The sequence below is a fragment of the Lathamus discolor genome, chromosome 1, assembly GCF_037157495.1.
Source record: "Lathamus discolor isolate bLatDis1 chromosome 1, bLatDis1.hap1, whole genome shotgun sequence".
In the NCBI taxonomy this organism is placed as follows: domain Eukaryota; kingdom Metazoa; phylum Chordata; class Aves; order Psittaciformes; family Psittacidae; genus Lathamus; species Lathamus discolor.
This window is the reverse complement of record NC_088884.1, coordinates 56,530,687-56,558,159: the sequence shown is the minus strand read 5'-3', so window position 1 is coordinate 56,558,159 and position 27,473 is coordinate 56,530,687. Positions and strand designations below refer to the sequence as shown.

Here is a 27,473-nt window from a genome sequence, read left to right as displayed (position 1 = left end):
GGGTTGTATCAAATCCTTGCAGTTTAAGGCAAAGTAGTATGGTTTCTCATGTTCCCTCCTTCCTTCCTCCTGTATCATCAGGTACTGCCTAGCTGCAGTTTGCAAACCAAAGAAAGCAAATAAAATTTAACTCTGCTCTTACTCAGCTGGTTTTCATGAGGGTTTTATTTGCTTGCTCTGTGCCCCAATTCTCCTTCAGCACTATAGCAATCTTCTCATGGTGGTCTCATGAGCTTCAAACTGACTGTTGATTTTGCACAACATCATCTGAAACAGTTCTACCTCATTTCTGCTGTGGGAATAGTAACAAATTCATGGATCACAGCAGGGATTGGAGAGGTGCATTGCTCACTGGGAGCTGCAGTTTCTGCAGGTTGTACCACGTCACCAAAGACAAGACCCTAAGTAACTTAATCTGCTTTATGTAAATTTGATTCATTTCAAAGGTCCTAGAAATTTGGTGAATATTTGGCTTCAGTGATGAAAATTGCAAGCATCTATTGAGACCTATTTTTCACAACACAAGTAAAGGGAAAACAAGAAGGATACTCTATTATTATAGGTGCACCCGAAGAAGAAATGTAACTTGACAGATATTCATCACAACATTAACTTAGTGAAGTCTTAAATTTGTCTTGCATTGCCTTTCAGAAATGCACAGTGAGAATATAAGAACAGAAATGTTCAGGCTGGCTTTTAAACAGGCTAATGCCATCTCTCCTTTCCACACCAGGGTTTGTAGTGCCCGTGACATAAACCTTATTGCGCTCAATCAACACAGGAGGAGATGATGGGGGAAGGGAAAGGGAAAATCAGTTGTGCTAGGGATTGTGTGACTAAAATAAGGTATTGAATTTCTGGGTTTCACAATGAAACACTCCAGGACAAATGAGGTGCTGAAGCAGGATTTATAATTCATTGAGTAATAGGATTTTGTACTGTTTAGCAGGATTAGGCATGTTAAAGAAAGACCTATTTATTTCAGTCTGACAATGGATGAGAAAAGTGTATAGTACTCTTCGTTGTTATTTTAAGCAATTTACAGGATTACTTAGTAGTGGAGGCCCTCTGCTCCCCCTATCTCTAATGTGTCACAGTAATGGTGATATTTGTATAATCGCAGTTTTCTCCTTACAGTTTCAGAATCACAGCAGTTGAGGGATCAAAGGTGTGAAGGCTGGTGGAGGGGAGGAGGAGGGAAAGGGGGGATGTCAGGGGAGAAAAAGTAGAAACCAATTAAAACACTCCCTTATTAGGCCCGTGCCCTCAGTGACCTCAGCCTTCCAAGTCTTTGGGACAGCATGCTCTGTGACTTAATGGTCTGTTTCAGGGGGTTTATGCTGATGTGCTGACTGTGCTTTCTCCAATGATGTCTGCCATTGACATAGCAAGGGACTGAAAATTCTGTTGCAAAGTAGTTGGGGGGAGGAAGAAGTTGTTTTTCACTAACCCTTAGGATGGGATTTCCTGCAACAGAAGTTATTATTTTGTTCCTTCCTGTACAGCTTTCTTACGTTTTACATTCTTCATATTTGGTGGTTTTCATGCAGTTGTTTACTTCTGTTGGCAAAAGTGGAAACAAATCTACCAGCACATCCAAGCTAAGGTTTCAGAGCAAAAGGCATGTGCAGAGAAAGTGGGACTTTTCCCAGCAGTGTTCATTCTAATGCTCATGCATGAAATGGCAGCTCGTGTCAGGAAAGTGCTCAGGTCAGCGACGAGAAGCTGAAAGCCAGATTATTCCCTGGGAATCTGAAATGCAGCTTAATTAAACCAGCATTACAGTCTTTTCCACAACAGTTGTTAATTGTGGCCATTTTCTTTCTGAATTTAAAATATCCAAGGCGGTTTAAAACATTAAATCCTTTCTTTCCAGAAACTCAGAGGGCCAAACTATACCGCCAATTAATTTAAAGAATTCCTCTGGAAATCAGCAGAGGTTGCATAATGCACAGCTCTAGGTAATTTTAACTCAGAAAATAAGACCCAGTGGCATGAACACCTTGCTCTCAAAACCCTGAAGCTCTGCTGTGAGCAACAGAATGACCCTTTTCTTTCTGGCAACCCCGTTATTACTGAAGAAACTGGAAAACTAGGTTCCTAAATTGGGATGACTTTCTGTTGAACACTGAACTATAAATATGCAGAAAATTAAAATCTGCTTTTTATTCTTCCTAGCAGATGAACACTAGTAGCAGGAAAAAAAAACAAACCAAAATGACTAATGGAAAATAGGAATCTAAAATCTTTGTTACAAGCTCATTTACCAGACTGAGGTGTTCTCAATGTTTAACTTATTCTGCTTCCAGAACAGAGTGCCAACTGCAGTAGATACCTAAATAATTTCCCTTTCTACTCTGAGGAATGGGAAAACATGTTAAACGGCCCTCTGAAGAAGAGAGTAAATTTCATGCATGTACCTATTGTTAAGCAGCACCTGCAGAAAGTGATTATATTCTCATGGTCTCCACAGAAAGAACTGAATTACTGGCAAGTCAGGAACTCACTGGACTTATGGCAGCAACAAGAAAAATCTGCAAGTTTAGTTCTTCTCACATTTGAAAGCAGATGTTAAATATTTGACAATGTAAATCATCATGTGGCAGAATTAATTAAAAAACAATCTCTTGAAAATTGGTCATTAGTACAGGCAGAGGCCAAACAGAGGGGGGTCAATGGTCTAACAAAATGGTCATTAGCAGCAGTTTAAGACTTGGATTTGACTGGATTCTTCCTAGGCTCCATAACAATAGGTTACCCAGCAACGAACAATAAAAATAAGGTCATAAAAAATATATTCATGCTATCTGGCAACAAAGACTAATTCAAAAGACAGGACAAATTACTTTGGACCACAGCACTGAGTGTCAGAATCATACTGTCTGCTCAGAAAATATTTCACTGAGAAGTGAAACCCTTTTTCAAACAGGAATTATGCCTCAGAGAATTCCTGGAAGGTGAATGAGCCAAATTTTGAAGTAGTTTGTACGCTACCCATGTTATAGGGAAGTATATAAAATATTGCAGATGAAAATTCAGGCACTAATTCTTGTTTACAGGCGTGAGATTAGAACTCTAAAGTGAATAATGAACATTTACTCTGTGACTTCATGAAGAGTCTTATGAAACATCATGACTTTCATCTCAGGAGCCCATGCCACTGGCAGCAAGGGAACATGTAAGAATTAATGTTTTCATTAGGGAAACATCCAGTTCCCAGGGCTCTAGAAAAGCTTGTGGGTACAATGTCTGAGATTCAAAACTTGGAATGAAGTGTGGAAGACTTTAAAATTAATCATTATAATGTACCATTTTGTGATTTTTGAGGTTTCTGGCTTGCAGTTTTGGAATGTCTTGGAATGGCAATACTGGCTAAACTTTTGGCTGTGTTTCTCATTAGATACAATAAGAGTCCTACAAGTAAATTATGAGAGACAGAAGAGCTGCAATTATTTACTTATCTACTGGTTTTGCGCATCAACTACAAATTATATTTAGCATCCAAGCTGAAAAACAGCTCCACTGTGTCATATTTCTTTAAAGAGTATAGCTAAAATGTGAATTTAGAAGTCATACTATGAGATTAGATTTTTAGTCTTCAGGTTTTTAATCTATTTCAACAGGTGGAAAACTACTATTACTCTGTGTTTAATGTTCTGAGAAATGCTCATATGTCATACTGTTTTATACTGACCCATTTTGACCAGTGACTAAAACCAATTAATGAGCAGAAAATCAAATCCATCAAAATTCTGCTTAAAAATAGCCCTAAAAATTATTCACTTTAGCCGCATATGTGCTGTCAGTGGTTTGTGCTTAATAGCAGACTGAGAGGTCACATCTGAAATGTATTTCAATGCAGTTGTTAGGAGCAGCAATTATCAATGACACAGACATATTACATCATCCACAAAATAACGTAAGAATGCTGTGAAATGCACTTTGAGGAGTAAGGTGATTTTACATAGAGAACTTCATCAGGAATGAGCTGATGTATGTATGCTAGCCAACTGTACTGGAAATCTCTTTGGTCACAGTCTTTCCACTTGTTGCCTTTTATATTATTATACCTGGGACTATGTTTTAGTGCACTGATTCTTTGGCTTGCACTATATTACGATACTTTGGATAGCTATTTTATTTAAAAGATAGTTTGGGATAGCAGTCCATAAAACTTGGTTCCTCCTACTGAGACACATACATCTGGAGCACTCTAAAGTCTTACAAACACTTTCCTAGGATCAGAAGATAGACATTGTTAGAGGTTTTTAAATTAACTCATTTAGAACTCATTTTTGTGCCTTCTTTTAGATTTTTTGTGTTGATGTCACATTTTCCAGGATTTTTTTCCCTACTGTCATTTTACCTGAAACATATTTGAAAAGACCAGGGAAGCTGAAACTACAATCTAACCTATTTATCCTTATATTCCCAATTTCTACCCCTGAATTCCCTTAGAATAATATAAAATATTGCTCAGTACATAATAAAATTACAAACCAATCATGCGTCACAGCACAACATAGCCTAACCTGTGGAGTCTTGTAAATCAGTGATATCCAGACTGTGATACTCAAATGTTTCACTGTCCCTGAACTACTTCTAAAGAATCTGCAAAGGAAAAAAAGCATAGTATCATTAAATTTAAATTCACTATGCAGTGCTCTGCCTCTCCACTAGAATAAACTACCAAGCAAACAAAACTCCATACTCTCTAGTGTCTGCAAAACCATAGGGAATGAAAACTACTGTGCCAGATTAAATTTGGATCTGAAATGAAAACTAATGCATGGCTTTGCACTCTTCACCTTCCCTGGAGACTGTAAATCTAATCCATTAAGACAAATATCTTTGAAACAAAATAATTGGAGGTCTTCTAAGTAGATTTCGTATTCTGGAAGAGCAGTATCTTCAGTGGCCCTAAGTCAACCTCAGTCATGGAAGCAGATCACATTATTTTACTAGCACAGAGCATGTAAGTAATGTTTGCAGGATTTGGCCAGTATTCCATAAGAAAAGATTCTGTTCTTAGGGAGCGTGTGGCAAGATTTTTCAGTATTATCTTGGGGTAAGTAATCCATATACAACCACTGAGCTCAGCGAAGCTCAGCATCAAATACTTCTTTTTTAAATGATGAAACAATAATAAAATAGGGTGCAAACAACTCAAGAATGACTGCAAATGTTTCAATTTGTTCTGCTTAGAAAATGTAACATTCATACTCCTCTGAGCCACCAGTCTCCAAGGATTAGTTCTGATAGATACAAGTTGCAGTACTTGTTCAAAATATTTGATAAAAAACTTGTGTTTCAGTTCTGCAAACTCAAACCACCTGTCTATACAGTCAAAGCAAATTCATTACAAACTAAAATCTACTGCAAGGTGACATGAGATTAAAATGCTGATTCAGAAAAGTGTCTTTAGTTTAAGGAAGTAAACCAGGACAGGCTTTTGAAAAGAACATTGAACACAGAACAAAAGCAGAGTATACTTTAAAAGTGGATATTAGGAGGGTATTTGTTACTAAGCAGCTGCTGTCTTCTTTCAAAAGATGTAAAATATTAACTTTCCACTGCTGGTACAAAGGATTTAGAGCTTGACAATGATCCAAAGGATGTGTAAATTCTCTATCCCACTCCTGAGGAAAAGGAATGAAAATAATGACTCACCCATGGTAAAAGAGCATAACCACACGTGTGCGATTTGCCATGACAACATGATAACGTGTCCTGCATGCTCTACAGCAGAGCTGAGAGTTCTGCACCAGAGACAGCATTATTTTATCTTGCTCAAATACTGCAATGTCAACAAGATTTCAATAGGAAAAGGCTCAATTCTGCAATGCCATGAACACCTTAATCAAAGTCTGGTCTGGGTCGGCATAAGTTTGATAGGAATTTGACGTCATAAGAGTGGGCAGCTCTAGGGTTGCAACAATATACTCATGAGCCAATTCCTTTGCTGTGAAACAGAGCTAATATTTACTCTCCTGCCATTTATCAGATGTACACTTTTTGGTTTTCCTACTAGCACAATGACACCTTGGTGTCCAGTGACCCAAATGTTAAACACTCTTAATATGATCCTTATTGAAGGGCCTGTATTTATTATATTATTATTTTCTCCTGGTTACACAGTAGAGTTTGTTTAGACGTGAACACGTGAGCACCTATGCACAGCTGAAACAGCAGTTCTCCCAAAACCTAGTGACATGTGTTTGTTCTTTCCATCCCTTGGTAACCTGAAGTAGGATATTTTTTTCTAATGACAGATGACCCATAGCTTCCAGACATCGAGTTTCTTTTAGATGTCAGCTTAGGTACCCAGCATCATTAGTCATTTTAAAAATGTTAGTCCTTTCCACTGGATGTAGATGAGTCCACCCAGGAAGAAATCTGATTCCCTGTTTCTGCAGTAATGACATTGAATACTGGATTGACCTTCCTAAATGTAACAAATGCTTATCCATTTAGTAAAACGTAATGCTTTGACCTTCTTTCCCCTCAGGAATCATAATTTCTTAATAGCCAACTGAGAGGCATTTCTGCCATATAGCATTTAAAGAAAAAGTTTTGAAGAAAACTGTTGCAGTTTTGATATGATTGTGTATTACAGCTTTTAGAAAAGAATGCCATGCATGCCAAAAACCCACACTTCCTACTTCACAGAGTTTATAGAAGTAACACTACAAACTGGATTGTGTGACAGCATTACTTACAACAACAGAAAAACAGATTTCAAAATCTGAGACAAGATTCTTTGCTTTGCCAAGGATAGCATTCCTGCATCGTGAGGATTGCGCTCCTTCCAATGAAATAATTAACAGACCTGACTCAAATGCTGTAACCACTGCTACTGCTTTCTCTTTTTGACGTTTAAAATCATTGCAACTTTGCAATATCTTGTTTGTTGGGTTTCGGTTTGGGTTTTTTTGTGGAAAGGAGGCCATTCAAGTACTACTTTGAGGAAAAATCCTGTTCTATTGCATTATGGCAGGTGTAAGTTACCGTTTAAAATAATTCAATACAGAAATTCATACAAAAATAAATGAATTCAAAACAGGAAAAAGAAAGGGTATGGTTATAAAATATCACTTTAATTTCATTACTTGTGATTTATTCCTGACTCTGATTGTATTCTTTTTTTTCTGAAATGCAAGAAACACTTGTGTAATTCTGGCTTTTAGTTCTGTTGAAAGATGAATATCAGAGGGATTCATTCTTACTGTTTTTCACAATGTAACTAATCTGGCTAAGGGTCTAATATTTTTACTGAAATACTTATATGCATATAAGCCTTTACACAACCATAACTGTACCAGTGTAAAGGTTCCTTGTGCTGTTAAAGTGGTAATTCCCTTATATGTCTATGAACATGCTCATCTCTCTAAATCTATGCGAGGATTGTTTATACTAAATTACTATATTAGCCAAGTTAAACTACTCGACCGTATGAATTGGGGCCATTGTTTCCTCCAGTTTCATGGTATCAAACTCAGTAGTCATAGGAGTGAGAGAATTAATTCTCAGTGACTGTTCTGACATTACCCCTCCGCCCCTCCACATTATTTTTGCATGTGTGGTACTGCCCTGAATACACCTTCCCAAAATCATAGAATCATAGAATAGTTAGGGTTGGAAAGGACCTTAAGATCATCTAGTTCCAACCCCCCTGCCATGGGCAGGGACACCTCACACTAAACCATGTCACCCAAGGCTCTGTCCAAACTGGCCTTGAACACCACCAGGGAGGGAGCATTCACAACCTCCCTGGGCAACCCATTCCAGTGCCTCACCACCCTCACAGTAAAGAACTTCTTCCTTACATCCAATCCAAACTTCCCCTGTTTAAGTCTGAACCCATTGCTCCTTGTCCTATAGCTAGTCCCTAATGAATAGTCTTGCCCCAGCATCCCTATAGGCCCCCTTCAGATACTGGAAGGCTGCTATGAGGTCTCCACGCAGCCTTCTCTTCTCCAAGTCTGAACAGCCCCAACTTTCTCAGCCTGTCTTCATACAGCATTCCTATACCAGCCTGCTTTTAATTTCAGACTTTAAGCACTAGTGCTACTGTACCAAATTCAATTTATAGAGCTATGGACATGAATATTGCAAGGGCTCATGTGCCAAGTGACCAAACAACATGTGACAGGATAGTTATTGCACAGTGTAGGTATGGCAGTGAATGTGCTATAAGAACCTGTACAGAATGGAAAACCTAATTTTGTATTATGCAGCTTCAGGAAAGCCCAGCTGAGGAAACAGTTATCAGGAACAGAAAGATATGGAATGATAGGCTTTTTTTTTTCCCTCTTCCTTCCCTCCCTCCCCCCCCAACACTTGTAAACCTTAGCTAACTGTCCAATAATAATTTTTAGAGCTATATTTATCAGTCATGATGATTAGCATGCTGCACTTTTTAATGCTGTTCACATACAGTAGCAGTGCACTACTATTTTAAATGTAGAAAAAGTTTGAGATTTTTTTTTTCTTGGCAGTGATTTTCTATGTTTAAATACAGCAATTACATATGTGCAGATTTAATCTTTTGCCAGCTCTATTTTATGTTTGTGCATGGTTCAAAATGCAGCAGGAAATCATGCTGTGTCTCTAAGCTGAGGAATAGCAAGAGCTTTTTAGAGATAGGGCTTTAGAAATGTGCTGGAACAGTATAAACTCCCCACACAGCACTAAGTGTCGTTCCACAGCAACATCTACCATCCCATTTTGGTGTGAGACAAGGATGGATGCAGTAGTGAAGCAAGGGATACAGCGGGTGTATAACTCTATGGTCCAAAACTGACTACAGAATCCTTCCGGTTTTGTTCCTTATCCGAAATAATGTATTTTCCCAATGTGCCAAAGAGCAAACTCAAAACCGCGTACTCTTGGGCTATCAGCTCTACACCTGAGTACCATCTTCTTTTGATTTAGTTCAGCAAAACAAGAAACCTTTTAGCAGTTTGCTTTGCACTTTATATAGCAAGGTCTCTTTGTGTCCGCAATCTGTTTCACAGTCTGGAGGTTAGGTGCTGACAGGCTTAACAAGTTATGGTTTGCCCAGTCTGCTGATGCAGCAGGGAGCTGGTTTTGTGCACTTAGCTGTGCTATTCTGGAGATATGACCACATTTAATGTTACTCGAAATGAATGGAGATACTTCCTTGTCACCCAGGACCATTTAAAGCTTGGCAGATACAAATCTCCCTTAGTTCTAAACCATTCCTTCACTGTAGCTTCCATCTCATAAACAAAGCCAGATGATCCATCCTCCAAACCTGTCTTGTTATGTGTGAGCACATTTTTCTGATAAGGTAAATTATGGAACAAAGGGAAATGCACTGCTTCAGCCTTTCCTCCCCCTTTAATTATCAGTGGCTGGAGACACAATTAATTTTGGAATTAAGACTGTCTGCTTTCATAAAAACATATCCTGCCTTGTCTGGCTGCCTTTTTTTTTTCCAAGCAGTGTTAGTAATTATCTTCTGGGTCGCCTCTCAGTTGTCAATAGGCTGTCTGTGTGCAGTGCTGCTTCTGCAGTGTTTACAACAACAGGCTGTTTGTGACACAGTGTGGCACAGCCAGGAAGCTCACTGAGCAGGAGAGGAATAAAGAAAGCAAAATACTTCAGCATGGCTGCAGAGGCTGATATTAGGGAGTAATTACAGATGTCGTACAACCCGATAACATCTTTGAAACACGAGGCCTCCTAATGAGCATGATCAAACTTAAAGCAATTGTTGCACGTCTTGAATGTGGCGTAATTGTTAAAAACCAAACCCCACCTCTGACCTAACTAAATCCCTGACTAAAGGGCATGGGTTTCACAAGATTCAAACAAGCCTTAGCAAATGCCATCACAACCCACTCCGCATGATCCTAAGGGAAGGCATACAGAAGATTCAGGAATGTGTGGTGATACAGACATGGATAAAAATGCATGCGTCAGAAAGAGTGAGGAGTGAAGTTTTCCTGATATTAAAATATGCTGTGTTGATAACTTTGGAGATTGGAGTTCTCCCCATAAAATTTCTGCTTAGACTGGAAAGAACTGCACCTAAGGCAGGTGGTGATAGGATAGTTTTGTCTCCATGTGGTTGACTTTGGTCCTTGATCTCCCCTTAAGTGTGCTCCCAGCTGACTGTCACAGTAGCCTGGCCTGAGAATAAGATCCAAAAATGAAGACTGGGACTGGAATCATAATCTATTCAAGCAAACTGGAGGTGTATTGTAAATGGGTAACATGAGATAGACTTATATCAGGATGCTATCAATGAAAACATAATAACCCACTACCACTAGGCCAGCCAAACCCTTTCTCTTGTTTTAATCTCAGAAATACCACTGCTGTATCCTAAATGTGCCTCTCTGTATTATGCCTTCAGTGGCAGTCTTTTACCTTTGAATTTGGACAAAGGGAGGAACAATTCCAGAAGAGACAAATAAAAAGCACATATTGCTCATGCTGGGAGCTGAAGCAGTACAGGTCCAAAATGAAAACTCCTCTTCCTCTAGAAAATGAGCATTTGGCTGGCCTAGGGGTCCCATACATTTCTGAGTCAGGGTTCCCATTAGCTAGCACATGCTCTCTTACCAGACTACAATATCAGAATATCATTCCTCAGTTTCAGTTTGTGATACAGTGATTAAGAGTAGTTCATTTGCCTGCAATACAAAGTTTCTAGAAATACTGAATAGCTCATTCAATGCTGCTCAAGATTTTATGATCTTATTTTGCATTCTTTGTGCTTCTTCATATTTTAATTTCTAGCAGGCCATCTAACGAACTTGCCAAAATAAGGCTGGAGTGTGATGGTAATACAAGCAATAAAGCAAACAAGTCATTTATATTTCAGTTTCCCACATCATCCCTTTAGTTGTGGAATTTCAGTCAGTTTTTGTGTTGTCAGTGATTTGTTTTACCTGTGGTCTGGCTATTGCTAAAGGTGAGTGTCTGTGTATTAAATGCAGTGAGAACCACATTAAAGTTCAACAACAGAGAGCAGAAGGTAAGCTTGTATGGCTGAAAACAATTTTGGGGTTACTGTAGGGTGGACTGGGATGAGCAGAAAGCACCTCTATCAACATAACTCAGGCTGGCCTGGGTGTTACCAGTCACATTATCTGTAAGGTGTTACACAGCTCATAGTGATTACATTATTATCTCATTATTATCTCAATAAAAAGAAGTTACAATTTTTTCCGCAGAACAGGGATAGAACAAGGTCAAATGTAGAATTAAGCTGTGATACATGTGATATAACCTCTTGACCACATAATGCTATTTTCTGAAGATATATAAAACTCAGAACAGTATTAAGTACAACAGCAAATTCACATCTGAAAAAACTCATCACAGGAGGAGCCACAACTCCCTGATCTATGAGAAGTATTTTCTTTTTAAACTTCCCCCCCAGGGAATGCCTACGAAGGCAAAGATGACTGATGATGCCATTAGTATCTCTACTTATAGATCTGCCCTGTGGAAAGTTGGAATATGTGAAATGGTTAAAATACTGAAACAAATTATATTTTACAAGACCTATTTTCTGAGATTCTATCCAAATGAGAAATATTTTAATTTTCCTCAAACAACACATTAGAAAAACTGCTGAAAAAAATTAATATATTTTAAATATTTAGTTTTTTTTTTCTTTTAATACAGTGATGGAGCTAATTGTAAAAACCAAAACCAGCAAGCAGGAAGAGACACTATATATGTTATACTTAGAAGGTCTAAGGAACATATATGATTAGAAGGACATATGCCACACGTAAGCCCTTGCATATAAAGCACATGCAAAAAACTGGAAGAATTATAAAAACCCTAGAGTTTCATAAGAGTCTGATGAATACTTGAAGTAACTATGCTGGAAGAGATATTGCTACAAATGTGAGATAGAAAGACAGATTACCCTTTTTTTTTCAAAAGAAAGCATTCTACCTCATTCAACTCCCAGTTTCCACAGCACTACTCCAAAGCCTGTGTATCCAGAACCTAACCTTGTTAATATTATTAGACAGTTACGTAGTAAATAATGCATGGCCCTTCTGGGGCTCCCAACATAAGAAAGTGATTGACCTGTTGGAGCAAGTCCAGAGGAGGCCACAGAGATGCTCCAAGGGCTGGAGCATCTCTCCTGTGAAGACAGGCTAAGAGAGCTGTGCTTGCTCAGCCCAGAGAAGAGAACCCTGCAGGGAGACCTTAGAGCAGCTTCCAGTACCTAAAGGGGACCTACAAGAAATCTGGAAAGGGACTTTTTACAAAGTCATGTAGTGACAGGACAAGGAGGAATGGCTTTAAACTGAAAGAGGGGAGATTTAGATTAGACATTAGGAAGAAATTCTTCACTTTCTCTCGCTGAACTGTGCCTAACAGGCAAACAAAACATAGCTGGCATGGAGTGCAAATGTTTCTAACAATTACATAGACAAAAAAAAGTACTCTTTTTATATTCCAGAGTAACTGTACACACATGGGTATAATTCCCAAAGTGCTTAACATTGCAGTGTAAACAGTTTCTAGTTGCTTTCAATGATACAGTCCTCTACTAATCATTCCAACCTGAAATTATTCCTGTGGTGGATGGTCATTTGGCTGCTGCTACTAAACCCTTCAGTTATACCTGTAAACTACCACCATTAACCATAGTGGGCCAACTCTCTTAACAAAAATTGTGTGGTGTCTTGGTTAATCAAGTCTTACTCTTCATAGTTAAAACACTAAAGCTTAAAAAAATAAAACAAATAAATAAAGAAAAATGCAAATAAATGTATTTCATTAGGTCAGCACTAAAGAAAAACCCCCAAAATCAAACAAAAACAAAACAAAACCCAAACAAACAAAAGAAACCAAATTATTTTACCTAATGAAAACAGTCATGATTAACCTACAGCATCTTCCATTGCATGATACCACAAAATAAATGGAGGCTTATAAATGCCAAGCTGAAACAGAATAATGTCTTGCCTTTAAATTAGAGCTTAATTAGCTCAAGGGAGAGCAAACAATTGGTCAGATTCTTCCTGCAACAGATGATTAGCTCTCATTATTTCAGGCTGTCTCCTAGGCCTTGCAGCAATGCAATAGAAGACAATCATGGTAACGGTTTACTTCAGTGAGAGTGCCTGCCAGTGCAAGTCTTTATTTAATTTCATAGGACAGCACAGGTTATTTAAATTCCAGCATGGTAAGATGTCAAATGTAGGCAGTGCAGCTGAAAAAAATCAATCAAATGAAATGTAAGTGGAATTGGCCTCTTTCAAAAACAGGGAGAGAAAGAGTTTTACCATGAGAAGCAATCATTAAAGCATTAAACAGCTTTATGTTTTTCCAAAATATTTGCTAATACATGGAAACATTTCACAAAGAAATTTTTTTAGGCATAGAGGTAGGCAGAAGAGAAAAGCTACTTTCACAAATCATTTCATAAAAGTATCTGACCTTGTACCTGTGGTAACAAGGAACCACTTTTAGTTGCAAAACATGTTCCTTCTGATGAATAAAATACAACATAACTGCCACTTTCATATGGGCAAAACTATTTGTTCCCTGTTATTCCGGTTATGTACTGACGTAGCTCATTTTTATGATTCTTGGAAACAGAGTTGAAAAACTGTAATCAAGTTCAGTGACTACATTTTAAGCAAAGGATGCTGATTTGCCTAGCTAAGCTGGAATTCCCAGCCTACGGAAGGAAAATACTTCTTCAGCATCAAGTCCTGCAGTAAGCAACTATATGGGCAGAGGAGAAGTCCTCTGTGACTGGAGGGTCTATCCACACATAACTGAAATTATGACTGATAATGACTGATAATAACTGATTCTCATATTTGCAGCGCTAGAGTGATTTAGACTTTGCACATGATGATCATCTCACAGAGTGGAAGGCAAGCCCATAGAAAGTCACACTTTAGCTCCATTGCTACAGGAAAGTATGGAAGAATGGTTACTATGCCACATCTACAGGCCTGAGCTGGAGTATCTGAGCCTTGAATACATGAAGAACAATGAGCAATGCAACACAGTATTTTACAAAGCTCAGCAACATTACACAGTTATTAAGGCTAGGAATGAATTTCAGAGCCAAATGCAATTGCACCGGAGGTGAAGGAAAATCCACAATGCAGTCATTCAAGCAGCAGTTTGGCCAGGCCACCAGGATTAACACCTTCAGCTTCTGCAAATACATCATGGGAACTTTAAGAACTACAAGTGTTCAGTGCTTTGTTTTCATCTCTTGGGCAAACATCCTACTTTGTGAGTCAACAACAGTTTTGAATAAATCAAGTTTACCTATACTGTCTTAGAGAAGACCAATAAATGAGAGTTGCAATAATTAATCCTAGATGTTATCGAAGGAGTTTCAGTTCAGTCCAATCCTTTTAATTTGCAACTTTTGGCATTGAGCCAAGCAGTTGTGACTTAATAGGATCTGCAAGTTAAAATTAAAATCCTGCATGCCTGTCTGTTTCAGTTCTTATCCCACACTTCCTCTTTGGGTAAAACACTCCATTATTACTGCTGTATCCAGAGCCTGTATTTTGTCTCTGGTCTCCTTTAACTTGTGGCAACCTCTACTTAACAAAGACCCAAACATGCTGTAGTGTAACTATTTGGGAATAGTTATATATTCCTTTAAGTCTCCAAAAAATTTTGTTTCAGGACCTTAGAAGCAACAAGGAGAAAATGCTCAGCAGACATAGAGATAGAGCCTTGGAGATGACATTATAGACTGTTTGATTGAATACAGTAAAAAGAACCCTAAACCATAGGGCTGAGAGCAAAATTTAGAAATTTGGAGGGTTTAAGATACTTCATTCCCTTACTTCCAATAACAAATGCAGGGGATTCTGATACCTGTTCAACCAAGGGATTAGAAATAATGAACAACTGCTGTGTTTGTATGTTATTTTTACTACACTGGAAGGAAACAATTTATGCTATCTAGCACAAGCCAGCACTTAAAAACCCCACCAACTTGTATGCACTGTAGCTACTGAGGACAACTCTAAAAACACTAGCAGTAATAATTTCAATCACAAATCAACTGTGATTTTGTCCTTCACTTTTTTATTTACATTCCTTTTTTTCTTACAGGCTTTTTCTTTCCTTCATCTTCTTTTCCCCTCACATTTCTATTCAAACAAGTTGGCCAAATGTTTTAAATAATAAAATGTGTAGCAAATGCAGTATCTGGCAGTTCCTTGTCAGTTTGCAGAGTTAATATACACTGTATTTTCTACTGCAACCTCAAGGCTCAGCAGACTTGGGAATCACTCTGCATTTATAAAGCAATAAAAATAAATATACATGTATTTTTAAAAGGATCCAGTTGCTCTCAGAAAAGCTTATAACCAAAATACTTTCTTGCTTTATACTCTCCAGTAAACAAAACAAAGATCAAAGTTACAAACAGAAATGCTGAGACCGATGTTTCCAAAAACTTACTATTGAATAGTTCTTAAGGACGTATATAACATTTATTATTCCCAATGAATTCTGTGTAAGGAAAAGTTCTGCAAACATGTTAGAAATTCTTATTTTAAGACATACAGACTTCATACACCTCTGTTGATAACAAAACAATAGGAGTAAGATAATAAGTTTTTATCCTTTATTACTTTTCTGCTTTAGTGGAGTGTTCCCACTGTGTTCTGCACAAGACATTTCACAAGACATTTATCTACAAGAGAAAGGAACAGAAAGAAACTCAGGCAGAGTGATTAAACCTGATGTCTCCTTTCTACAGACACGTGCACAGGCTTAATCAATCTGACGCCAGCAGTCTCCACTTTCACATTGCCTGCTGGCTTCATGCCTGACAGATTCCACCTACTGTACATCTTTGTAGGCAGAATAAAGATGTGACATAAAGAAAGCAAAGTGACCCAGCAGAGCAGTCTGCATAAATTACATGCCACTAGTCTAAGCTGTGTGAGGCTCTGATCTCCACGACTATTGCTGTCTCAGCCACCCTGCAGTGCAAACAGAGTGTTTATGAAGAGTATATGTTTGCTATTGAAAACCAAAGCTTGCAAAAATTTAGGCTTATTCTGTTTTTTCCCAAACTGTGAATGGTAATGCTTTCAACATTAAAGAGTATGCTTCCTTTAAGTGTTGAGTTGTCCATCTACACATACTACATTAGTCAAATAGGAAACATATTGTGGTAATGGAGGTTCTTACAAAAATTTACCAATTCATCTTAGAAACACTGACATAAGAGGATTTTTTTTAAGCAACACCTATTAGGCTTGCTATATGAAAGCAATGACTCTTTCAGACCAGAATTTTCCCAAGGGGCAAAAACCAAACAAGACTCTGTAACTAAATCTCTAGCATTCCCTCTCCCCATTGAAAAATGCCAACGTTACAATTTGAAATTCAGTAAGAAAAACAGCATAAGAAACTGTGCTCAGCTTAATGTGTCCTTGCTGAAGGTAATATTGGGTTCTCCCCCAAATAAAAACATCCCTTGAGGATGAAATGCTAGGACAGTAAATATAATGTTTTAAGACAAGAAGAGGTAGACCTGCCAGGTATCTTAAACTGAAATCCAGGAAACGACCCCGTTTCTTCCTCCTTCGTATTTATGTACGTGATGCAGAGAAAGGCACTGAAGAAAAACAGTGACTGTGGGAAACTTCAAATAGCTCAAATAGTATATTCTAGGATCAAATGCAAAGACCTTCTAGTTTCAGATTTATAAACTAAGTTTACAATAATGAAATAATTCCAAGAGAAAGAATAAGAGATGAGTAAGAAAATTATAACTGTAAGAAAAATTCCAATTATGCATCTGAAATTAAAAAAACATTGTTTTATAATGATATGAACTGCAGAGGTATGTTTTATTAATTGCAATGTCTTGTTATCATCACTGTGTTCCAATTGTACTGGGAAAAAACATACAGACAACAATAGATCACAGACCAAGATATTATAAGGTCAGCCACACTCTCAGTGGTGTGGACCAGCACCCCAGAATCCTAATTTGCTACAGCTCAATGATAAAAATAATAATAAAACACTGAAGGAGAAAAGATCTTTGCAAACAGATCTCTAATATGTTGTATATAACTGCTGTATGGCTGGAAATCTAGTTTTCATTTCGTGGGAGGATAGGGTTGTGTGAATGGCTTCTGTTCTTGACTATAAAACCTACGGAATGTCCTTAATTCAGGAAAAGCAAGATAAAAAAGCTCCAGAGAATTATAGACCTGCACAAACAATCCCGGTATAAAAGAGAAAAGGAGAAAGATAAGAACAACAGGGTATCTTGACCCCAGGGTCTTAATAGTGGTCATACAGAAAGAGCCAGATGGACAATCCTGTCCTAACAAAACCTTACAAAATGTTCATTTGAATTTTGTCTGTAAGGTTTCAAAAAAATTTAAAAGGACAACATCAAAGTGGGCACTGTAGATCTGAAAAATAGACATCACGTCATCCGTACCCCTGTGTTCTGGTGTCATGAGTAGGCAGTTAAGAGGTTTCCTGTAAATACAAGTATTCTTCCTGTACTCATAGCAGAGAGAAGACAGACATCCCAGAAGGAATACTACATGCAGAAGGCTGTGGTTGAGATGTCTCTCCACTGCCACAGACAACTCAAGCATTCTCTGAGACAAAACTGTCAGTGTCTTTTTAAGCGTACCTTTTGAAATGTTAGCATTTATTTCTCATACTAAGTGAAATATACTTTCAAAACAATGCCATTCTAAATAAAACATTATCATCACCCATTAAATTTAAGTGATGTTCCAGGCATATCATTTCACCTTAAATATTTTGAATGCTAATGCTATATGTAAATAGGAAATATAGTTAGCATAGCACATGGTCTGCCACAACATTTCCCAGGTCTTTTTGAATATTTTAGGATGCTAAACAAATTTAAAAAAAAAAAGGAGAAAAGAAAAAAAATCATATAAAAGGGAATCATTCTTTACCTTACTTCTTTTTCTTATGCTGACAGCTGAGTTCTACAATTTACAAACTCTTATTTCTGCCTGATGCTGCCATTGAGGAACAGTCCTGGACTTGAAACACTGGAATCTGTTACCCATAAAAAACTGTACTAATAGTATTGATCCAATTCAGAATTGCCATAACTGGATCAGGTGGGAAAGCACAAGCACAAAAAGCAAGAGAAAAATCAACTTTCCACTGATGTTTTCAATAATTAGATGAACAGAAACTTAAATCTTGAACAACAAACAGAATAATTTCTGTTTGAAGAATAATGCCTTGTTAACAGAAAGTGGCTTGCTGCCGCTTTCTTCTTACACAAGAAACTAATCGCGTGTAGGGGGGAAGAGAGGTTATTTTCTTTCTAGTCATGAACCAGGGAGTCACCATTGAGGGGGCTGCCTAGAAGTAATCACTACACTCCTTCTGTTTTGTGTAAGTTTATTTCCACAGGAACACCAGCTTCACAGACCTCCTGCCCTTTGCACCTGAGACACCCTTTTACCCACTATTCTTTTAGGTGGTCAACTATTTTTGTAATGGGCTCAAAAGACAGAACAAAATAGACAGAGCCCCTCCTATGGATTGCTCCAACCCTTCTCTGTGGAATCAAGGCAGTTTCACTTAGATCTGCATCACTCCACAGCAGCCAGGATTTATGTCTGGCATGTCTGAAACCTTCCTTGGGTATGAAAATCCTTCTTTAAAAAGAAATGAAAAAAAAAAAAAAAAGAAAGGAGGGAGAAAGAAAGCTCACTGAGCAGTAGAAACTACCTAAGTAAAACAGGCTCAAGGCAGAACATGTGATTTAATTGGGGATGTATTTAGCCTAACAGGAAATGCCACTGATAAGAAGTTAAGGACTAAATGCACAATGTCTTCTACAAGATTTCAAATTCTTTGACGGGCTTGTAAAGCAGAAGTCCTGTAACAGTCTGTGCTGCAACCAGAGTTAATTATGGATTTATACATGTGGAGAAAAGGCTTGATAGTTATTTGTAACAAGCCTAAATCAGAGGCACAATCTGAGGTAAGAGAGGTTATTAGTCTGACACAAAGAACTTGTAGTGAATCCAGGAAAATGGGGAAAGAGGAGGAAGAAAGCCCAAATCCACTCATCCTTCCTTCCCAAAGTGAAGTAATACTGCCTTCATCATCCTCACATCCTACTTACATGCAAAAATCAATCTTTCCCTTTTCATAGTATCTGTTAAATTTACTTCACCTTTTCCATTCAAAATACCCGTTACCATGGCGCAAAGTTACAAATAGTCAGCTGAAAACATAACTGGTTTCTGGAACACAGGACTTTTTCAGGATATCACCTTGTTCTGAAGATAGAGATGGTCTTCCTCATACAGAGAAAAAAAGGCTGCTTGAAGGCCAAAAGGAACTCTTCTCACCCATGCAAGCAGTCAGTATGCTACCTGGCTGAGCTTCTGCTGCCCTGCCAGAGGAAGGAGGTTACTGTTAAAGAGAGCTCCAGCTGTGCTAGAAAAGCTCTGCAGGTTAAGGACTAAATGCCAGTTTTCTATGTTGTTATAAACACAAGGTATCTATGAATGAACAAATTATTTCCCCTTGGGCTCTCTAGCTTAATTTGCTATACATATGTTAAATTGAATTTAAAAATCTTGCCTTTCCAAAAAGTCACTTTACTGCATTTTCAAAGATGTAGTTTGATCAGCTGACTTTGATTTCACCAGAGGCCTACATTATATACACATTGTCCCTGCCAAGCCTTCATGAAAAATAATGTATTTAAGCGCCTGTTCTAAAAGAGGAAAAAACAATTCAGTCTTCCTGGCTCCAAATGTTTGGTACTCTGCACATTCTGAAGTATGTGCACACTTGCACACTGAGAGTTTCTAGATTCAAGAAGCACTCACAGATTTCATGCAAAGGTTGATAACGCACAGGTACTTATCTGGAAGCATGTGGCCCTTGTTGCATACAAACCTAACCACAGGAAATGAAGCTCAAGCTTGCCTGAGAGCACCAAGAGGTTTTCTGGGATACGGTGATGTGCAAGCCATGTGTGACTGCGTAATTACTTCCTTTGGTAGGAGCTGCACTTAATGAAGCCTACATAGATGCGAACTTTTGTCCATGAACTTTAAACAGAGAAGTGATGGGTAGTTATCACGGGAGGAAGCTAAACAAAAAGAGTAACAAAATTTCTGGGTTGTTTTACCTGATTTGTGGGTTTGGACAACAACCCCATATTGTTGCCCACCATGAGCATGTGCAGAAAATCTCTTCAATGGTACAGAAGTAAAAATCCCAAATTATACTAAATTCTTTTTTTGTATATACAGTATTATTTCAGTTTCCAGATCTCTACTTTATTGCATGTCTGGTTTCTTCTTAAAACTCCAGTCCTTGACACCACATAACTGCTTTCATGAAATACTGGAAAAGGCTGAAGATAAACAATATATGAGCTAGCGAAGTGTGTGCCATACAGAGAGGATGCCCACAGATACTAGTTAATTCTGTGTAGTTCCTCAGCTATTAGGGTGCAAGTCAGCTCTGATCCAAACACTCTGACTGGTGTAATGCTGAACAGGACTGCACAATCCTGGCAGTCTGGTAGGGCTCACAGGCTGGGCTCAACTCTGTTCTTGTAACCCAGTGTATTTCATACAGAACTTGTCCTACTTTCTACCACTATTTACAGAGATGAGTGCTCAAGACCATACTGTGATTTTGGTAGAATAATGATAATACAGAATTCTGAAGTGACAAGGCTTAGGTGACCTCTGAACACCCATGAAATACTAGGACAAAATTCTTACTCTTGCCTATACAAGAAGAAACTCGATGACACAGGCCTCTGTGCCACGCTGAGCTTAAGGCTATTTACGTTGAGGATAAGTACTGCCCTGCCATGAACTTCGCCTGCATGTCCACCACTACAGGGAAGACTTCAGTGTAATCACTGTGACTCATTTGATCTTTTTGGTCTGTTTTGCATCTGTCCACAAGGACTTTAATTATCGCCAACTGGAAGAACTGGTTTGGTTAGAAAGGACAGAGGAACAGAATATAGAGTTTTCCTTTGCCGATCCCTACTAATTGTTCTTTAGAGTTTTCTTTTCCAAAGGGAAAAGGGGTGCTCCTCTCTTTCCCTTTTAGAGAAGGCCACAATTTCAATTTGAGTTATGAGTGGGATAAAATACATCCTTAAATAGCAGGTGGGTAGAAATAACTGAAAAGGCTGGTTTTGTGGATCAGAAGTTTCAGAGCAGTGAGACTGCAAGAATATGTGCGTCCATTAGGAACATGTGTGCTGAATATTAAACAAAATACTTTTGGTTCCAATACTGCTAGACACTTGAAATCAACTATTCATATTAAGGTCATTAAGCTAAATGAGGATGCTTACTAAAGACACCATTCTGAACATGAAGGAGTATTTTTTGTAACCTATAAGCCTAAGTTTTCATTTTCCTGTGGCTAGCTATTTTTATAATGAGGGAAAAATTCCCTTCATTTCAGGAAATATCTAGGCCTACATTAAAGTCTTCATCTGAGACTCATATTAAATGCTGATTTCATCTGTCACTAAGAAATTATACCAAGGTTTGTACAAATCATTTTATAAACCTTGTATTTCTCATTATTATTTCACATTTAAAACAGTCAATTTAAGACCCATCATGTTTTTTGTGAAAGATATGGTAAGAATGAACAACAGAAATATCTGCTGCAACCTCTGATTCAGAAAAATCAATGCCAAATGGACTGTGACACTTTTTTTTTTTTTTTGGATGAAAGAGGTGCTAGCTGGACTACAAAGGCACTTAATACATTTGCAAAGATGTCTGGATTTTTCAGTGCCAGGAACCAACACCTGATTTTTTGCTAGTCGGGTTAAAGACAATAGAAAGGGCTTCTTCAAATACATAGCAAATAAAACTAACACAAGAGGCAATATAGGCCCACTGCTGAACGAAGTGGGTGCCCTGGAGACAGAGGATATAAAGAAGGCAGAGGTGCTGAATGCCTTCTTTGCCTCTGTCTTTACTCCTGCAGACTCTCCCTGAGGGCCCCGGATTTCTATAGCCCCAGAAGGAGTCAGGACAAAGGAGGAGTTTGCTTTGGTAGATGAGGATTGGGTTAGGGATCAGCTATGCAAACTGGACATCTGTAAATCGATGGGTCCGGATGGAATGCACCCACGGGTGCTGAGGGAGCTGGCGGAGGTCATTGCTAGGCCACTTTCCATCATCTTTGGTAAGTCGTGGGAAACGGGCGAGGTGCCTGAGGATTGGCGGATGGCAAAGGTCACACCAGTCTATAAGAAGGGCAAGAAGGAGGAGCCGGGTAATTATAGACCGGTCAGCCTTACCTCCATCCCTGGAAAGGTGATGGAACAACTTATTCTTGACTCCATCACTAGGCATATCAAGGATGAGGGGGTCATTAAGAACAGCCAACATGGTTTTATGAGGGGGAAGTCATGTATGACCAACCTTATAGCCTTCTATGAGGAAGTGACTAGGTGGAGGGATGATGGTAGAGCGGTAGATGTAGTTTTTCTTGATTTCAGTAAGGCATTTGATACTGTCTCCCACAGCATCCTCATAGATAAGCTAAGGAAGTGTGGGCTTGACGATCAAGTAGTGAGGTGGATCGAGAACTGGTTGAAAGGAAGAAGGCAGAGAGTTGTGGTCAATGGCGCAGAATCTAGCTGGAGGTCTGTGACTAGTGGAGTTCCTCAGGGGTCGGTGCTGGGACCGGTGCTGTTTAATATTTTCATCAATGACCTGGATGAGGGAACTGAGTGCACCCTCAGCAAGTTTGCTGATGACACAAAACTGGGAGGAGTGGCTGACACACCAGAGGACTGTGCTGCCATTCAGCGAGACCTGGACAGGCTGGAGAGTTGGGCGGGGAGAAACTTGATGAAATTTAACAAGGGCAAGTGTAGAGTCTTGCATCTGGGGAAGAACAACCCCATGTACCAGTACAGGTTGGGGGTTGACCTGCTAGAAAGTAGCGAAGGGGAAAGGGACCTGGGGGTCCTGGTAGATAGGAGGATGACCATGAGCCAGCAATGTGCTCTTGTGGCCAAGAAGGCAAATGGCATCTTAGGGTGCATTAGAAAGGGAGTGGTTAGTAGGTCAAGAGAGGTTCTCCTCCCCCTCTACTCAGCCTTGGTGAGGCCGCATCTGGAATATTGCGTCCAGTTCTGGGCCCCTCTGTTCAAGAAGGACAGGGAATTGCTTGAAGGAGTCCAGCGCAGAGCCACAAAGATGATTAAGGGAGTGGAACATCTCCCTTATGAGGAGAAGCTGAGGGAGCTGGGTCTCTTTAGCTTGGAGAAGAGGAGACTGAGGGGTGACCTCATCAATGTTTACAAATATGTAAAGGGTAGGTGTCAGGATGATGGAGCTAGGCTTTTTTCAGTGCTATCCAGTGATAGGACAAGGGGCAATGGGTGTAAACTGGAGCATAGGAAGTTTCACGTTAACATCAGGAAGAACTTCTTTACTGTAAGAGTGACAGAGCACTGGAACAGGTTGCCCAGGGGGGTTGTGGAGTCTCCTACACTGGAGATATTCAAGGCCCGCCTGGACAAGTTCCTGTGTGATGTACTGTAGGTTACCCTGCTCTTGCAGGGGGGTTGGACTAGATGATCTTTTGAGGTCCCTTCCAACCCTTGGGATTCTGTGATTCTGTGATTTATACCATGCTTAACACAAGTATATAAAATGTTGATACTTTTTACTGGATCTGTATTTCAAAACACATCCGAATACTTCCAGTGTCAGTATGCACTTCTAACACTCAACTGCAGGAATGGAACAAACCAAACTCAAAAGAAGAATGTTTCAACCAAAAAACATCTGTTCTGCTTCCTGAAGCAATTAGTATTTCCCTCATGACTTTGTAGTCACGTAATGGCCAGGCTTAGCTTTGCTTAGTTTATGATACCTGGTAAGCCACAGTCAATGTCACAGTAGTAATGTTAGATAAGGAAACTCTTCCTCTCTTCATATGTTTTTTTTGGTGCAATGACTTACTTTCCTTTAATCTATTGATGGCTCCCTAAGAAAAGAGCAAGGAAAAGCAACAAAAAGTGTTTTAAGCTGAGTGAGAATGGAAACTCTTAACCTCTAGCACACTGTTCTGTACCAACAACAACCAGGTTTGTAAGAAACACACAGTAGCACTAATAGTAAGAGATAGTAACTACTCTTATGGTAAACCAGAAATGCCAAATAGTAGCACACATGAAAATGAGAATGGAGTAAACATTACATATGAATTTACAGAGCTTATTTGCCTCTGTGCTACTGTACACAGTTCTCTCATTTAATTCAGAAATAGTCAGACTACACCTGGTGAGTCAAATCTCTGACCTCGCTTAAATCATAGAATCATAGAATAGTTAGGGTTGGAAAGGACCTCAAGATCATATAGTTCCAACCCCCCTGCCATGGGCAGGGACACCTCACACTAAACCATGTCACCCAAGGCTTTGTCCAACCTGGCCTTGAACACTGCCAGAGATGGAACATTCACAACCTCCCTGGGCAACCCATTCCAGTGCCTCACCACCCTCACAGGAAAGAATTTCTTCCTTATACCCAATCTAAACTTCCCCTGTTTCAGTTTTAACCCGTTACCCCTTGTCCTGTCACTACAGTCCCTGATGAAGAGTCCCTCCCCAGCATCCCTATAGGCCCCCTTCAGGTACTGGAAGGCTGCTATGAGGTCTCCACGCAGCCTTCTCTTCTCCAGCCTGAACAGCCCCAACTTCCTCAGCCTGTCTTCATACGGGAGGTGCTCCAGTCCCCTGATCATCGTCGTGGCCCTCCTCTGGACTTGTTCCAGCAGTTCCATGTCCTTTTTATGTTGTGGACAATCAACAAAAAAATCTTCAGGCTAATCTTGTAATTATGGTATTTCCTTATGACTGTTCTAATTTGTGAGTTATGATATTATGATTTTGCTATTTTAAGCTCTCCTTTCAAAGCATATATTTGGTTTAACTGTAATATATAAACACTTGTTAAAATTTAGGAAATCTCTTTGCAATTATAACCAAGCAGATTACTTCTTGCTGAAAAATATTTTAATTACAAAGAGAATTACCTATAATTCATCTCATCATGAACACAAAATGATTGTAATAAAAATTGGCATACAGCTAGAATATTTATTATGGGATTGCCTGGTATTTACCATTATAATAATATACTTATTTTATTTCCTGGCAACTTTGCAAAAATTATACAATAGTTTCTGAGAATTTCAGGAGAAAATAAGCATTTATATCCACATAACAAACAAAAGTACTGAAAAAATCCCTTGTCCTGTCAGTAACAGTGTCAGTCAAAAGATCTAATAGTACTCTGCTTTAAAGCAAAAAGCTAATGCTTAACAGAAGCTTCACACTTCTGTCAGCAATGTGCTATTTGCTGTTCACGAGGAACCACCCAGATCAGACCCAACAATAAGTCTCTGAAAAGCCCAAGTTTACAGTTGCTCAGCAGAGTTTTCTTAAAGTCTGAATGATCTACTGATCCTGTTTTTACCAAGCAAACATTATTTCTAAAGAACCTTTACATGATGCCTATACAGACACAGGACATGCTCAGGATGAGCACTGCAGATAGAAACGGAAGTTTATTTGCAATTGCTTCTTACAGTTAATTGCAAGGGCTACAATATTGGGAATCAGCAAAAAAGAGCACAGAATGATCTGCAGCTGCTGTTAGAAGATCCAGCCTTTACTCACGGCTAACTATACAATAGCTAACCTGGAAGAACATAGGTGCAGTAACACATAATTATTTGAACATGTTGCAGCATGAGACAGAAATATGTCTTAATTGATATTCCGTACCCAAATGCTTTTACATTTTAGAAAATTGTTCAAGTATTGCAAGTGCTTCTGTGACTGTCTTATCTGGACATATCTGGATCTTAGAAACACCTTTCAAAAGGCACCATTATTCAGTGTTATGCAGTACAAATTATAAACTTTAATACCTAGAACAATGAGCTCACAAACAACACCCACTTGCTACATTTGAACAGGCAACTGAGGAACACAGATCATGCAAAAGAATCGTCATCCAGCGTGAGATCAGAAAAAAAGCATTAGTTGCAAACAGAGAATCCGTAAGTAGCTTAAAAAGAATATCCTAACCCTGCAAAACCTTATCTTTAATGCTACACAATGCTGTTCTGGGTTTATGCGATACAGAATAAGGATGTATATAAATACAGCAACACACACATAGGGATACAAAAATCATCATAGAAACATGCTGAGAGTCTAAAAGCCCCAGTTATTTGCTATTGCTTGTACTCTTTCTCTCACAAACCTAACTTTCACTAATGCAGCTTAGCCACAGACACAATCACACAGCTCAAGCACATCAAAGTTTTCTAAATATGCAGCTTTTTCCTGAAACATATCGCAGAAAGTAACCCTAATATGAACTATCTACTAATGGCCCAGGTAGTGCACTCAATACAACACAAAACCACATCTATTACAGTACCATTAATAATTATCTAATTTGTTTTGGAGATAGAAATATGTATTTTAACTTTCTTACAAAATCTCATAAACAAGCAAACTTCCCTTAAATTATTCATATTTAGCAGCTGTGTTGCTGAAGATCTTAGGAGTTCCACACTTTGAGTTCTCCAATAAAAAGAAACCCAAACACCAAAAAACAAAACTCAACAAAAATCCCCACTGGAGAAATTAACTGTATTTTATTCTGAAATATGAATGCAGTTCTGAAATTTAAACCAGATTTTACTTTATGTGGAACAGAGACAAAATGGTGCTTATTAGCAGTTTGGTCACTTGTTTTGATGTTGCCAGCATATCCCCAGGACATGAATAATTAAGACTAGGACACTCAGAGAGGCTTGGATCATTTCCAAATGTTTCTGTATTTCAATAAAGCCTGGAGCCTTTTAGATATCTAAAATGATCATTATTGTATTCTTCTTTTCCTCCTAGGTAATTGATCTGAAGATTCTAACAAAATGCTCACAGTTGCTTAATTAGTCTCAGATTTTAGAAAAAGAGCTCGGTCAGTATTTATGCATTTTAATAGCACGCTGAACCTTTTAAGAGCACCTCCAACCTGGCGTAATTTGTCAGCTGCAGCATGACAGATGTGATAATCAGGCCAATACTACAACAGACTCAATGGCATCAATATTTGATTTTAAAATTCTCATCTAAATACATAATCTAATGAAAATGTCAGAGCCATTTATTTATTCATTATCAATTATTCAGAATTGCAGCTTTAAAGTGTTCATGTCAAAATAGTTTGTATTGCTTCCCATAGAAATTCAAACAGATTTTTTTTTCTCTAGGTACATAACATGGGCACAAAATACTTCCAACAGTTATCTTTATACAAATAGTTTTGGCCATACAGTTCAAATGAATTTATTGAGGCCATTAGGAGCTACCTCATATTCCTGTTACTTCAGAGTGATAGAGAAATCGG

General features: G+C 38.6%; 2 protein-coding genes across 2 annotated transcripts in view; one reads left to right on the top strand and one right to left on the bottom strand.

Moving 5' to 3' along the window:
* The window catches only part of LOC136010716 (potassium voltage-gated channel subfamily KQT member 1-like), a 475,694-nt gene that overhangs the window by 247,126 nt on the left and 201,095 nt on the right, over positions 1 to 27,473 (bottom strand). The gene's annotated exons all lie outside the window — the stretch shown is intronic.
* The window catches only part of CCDC91 (coiled-coil domain containing 91), a 562,122-nt gene continuing 556,786 nt past the window's right edge, over positions 22,138 to 27,473 (top strand). Inside the window, exon 1 of the mRNA XM_065672375.1 lies at positions 22,138 to 22,212. The gene's annotated coding sequence lies outside the window, so the exon portion shown is untranslated. The remainder of the gene's footprint in view (positions 22,213 to 27,473) is intronic.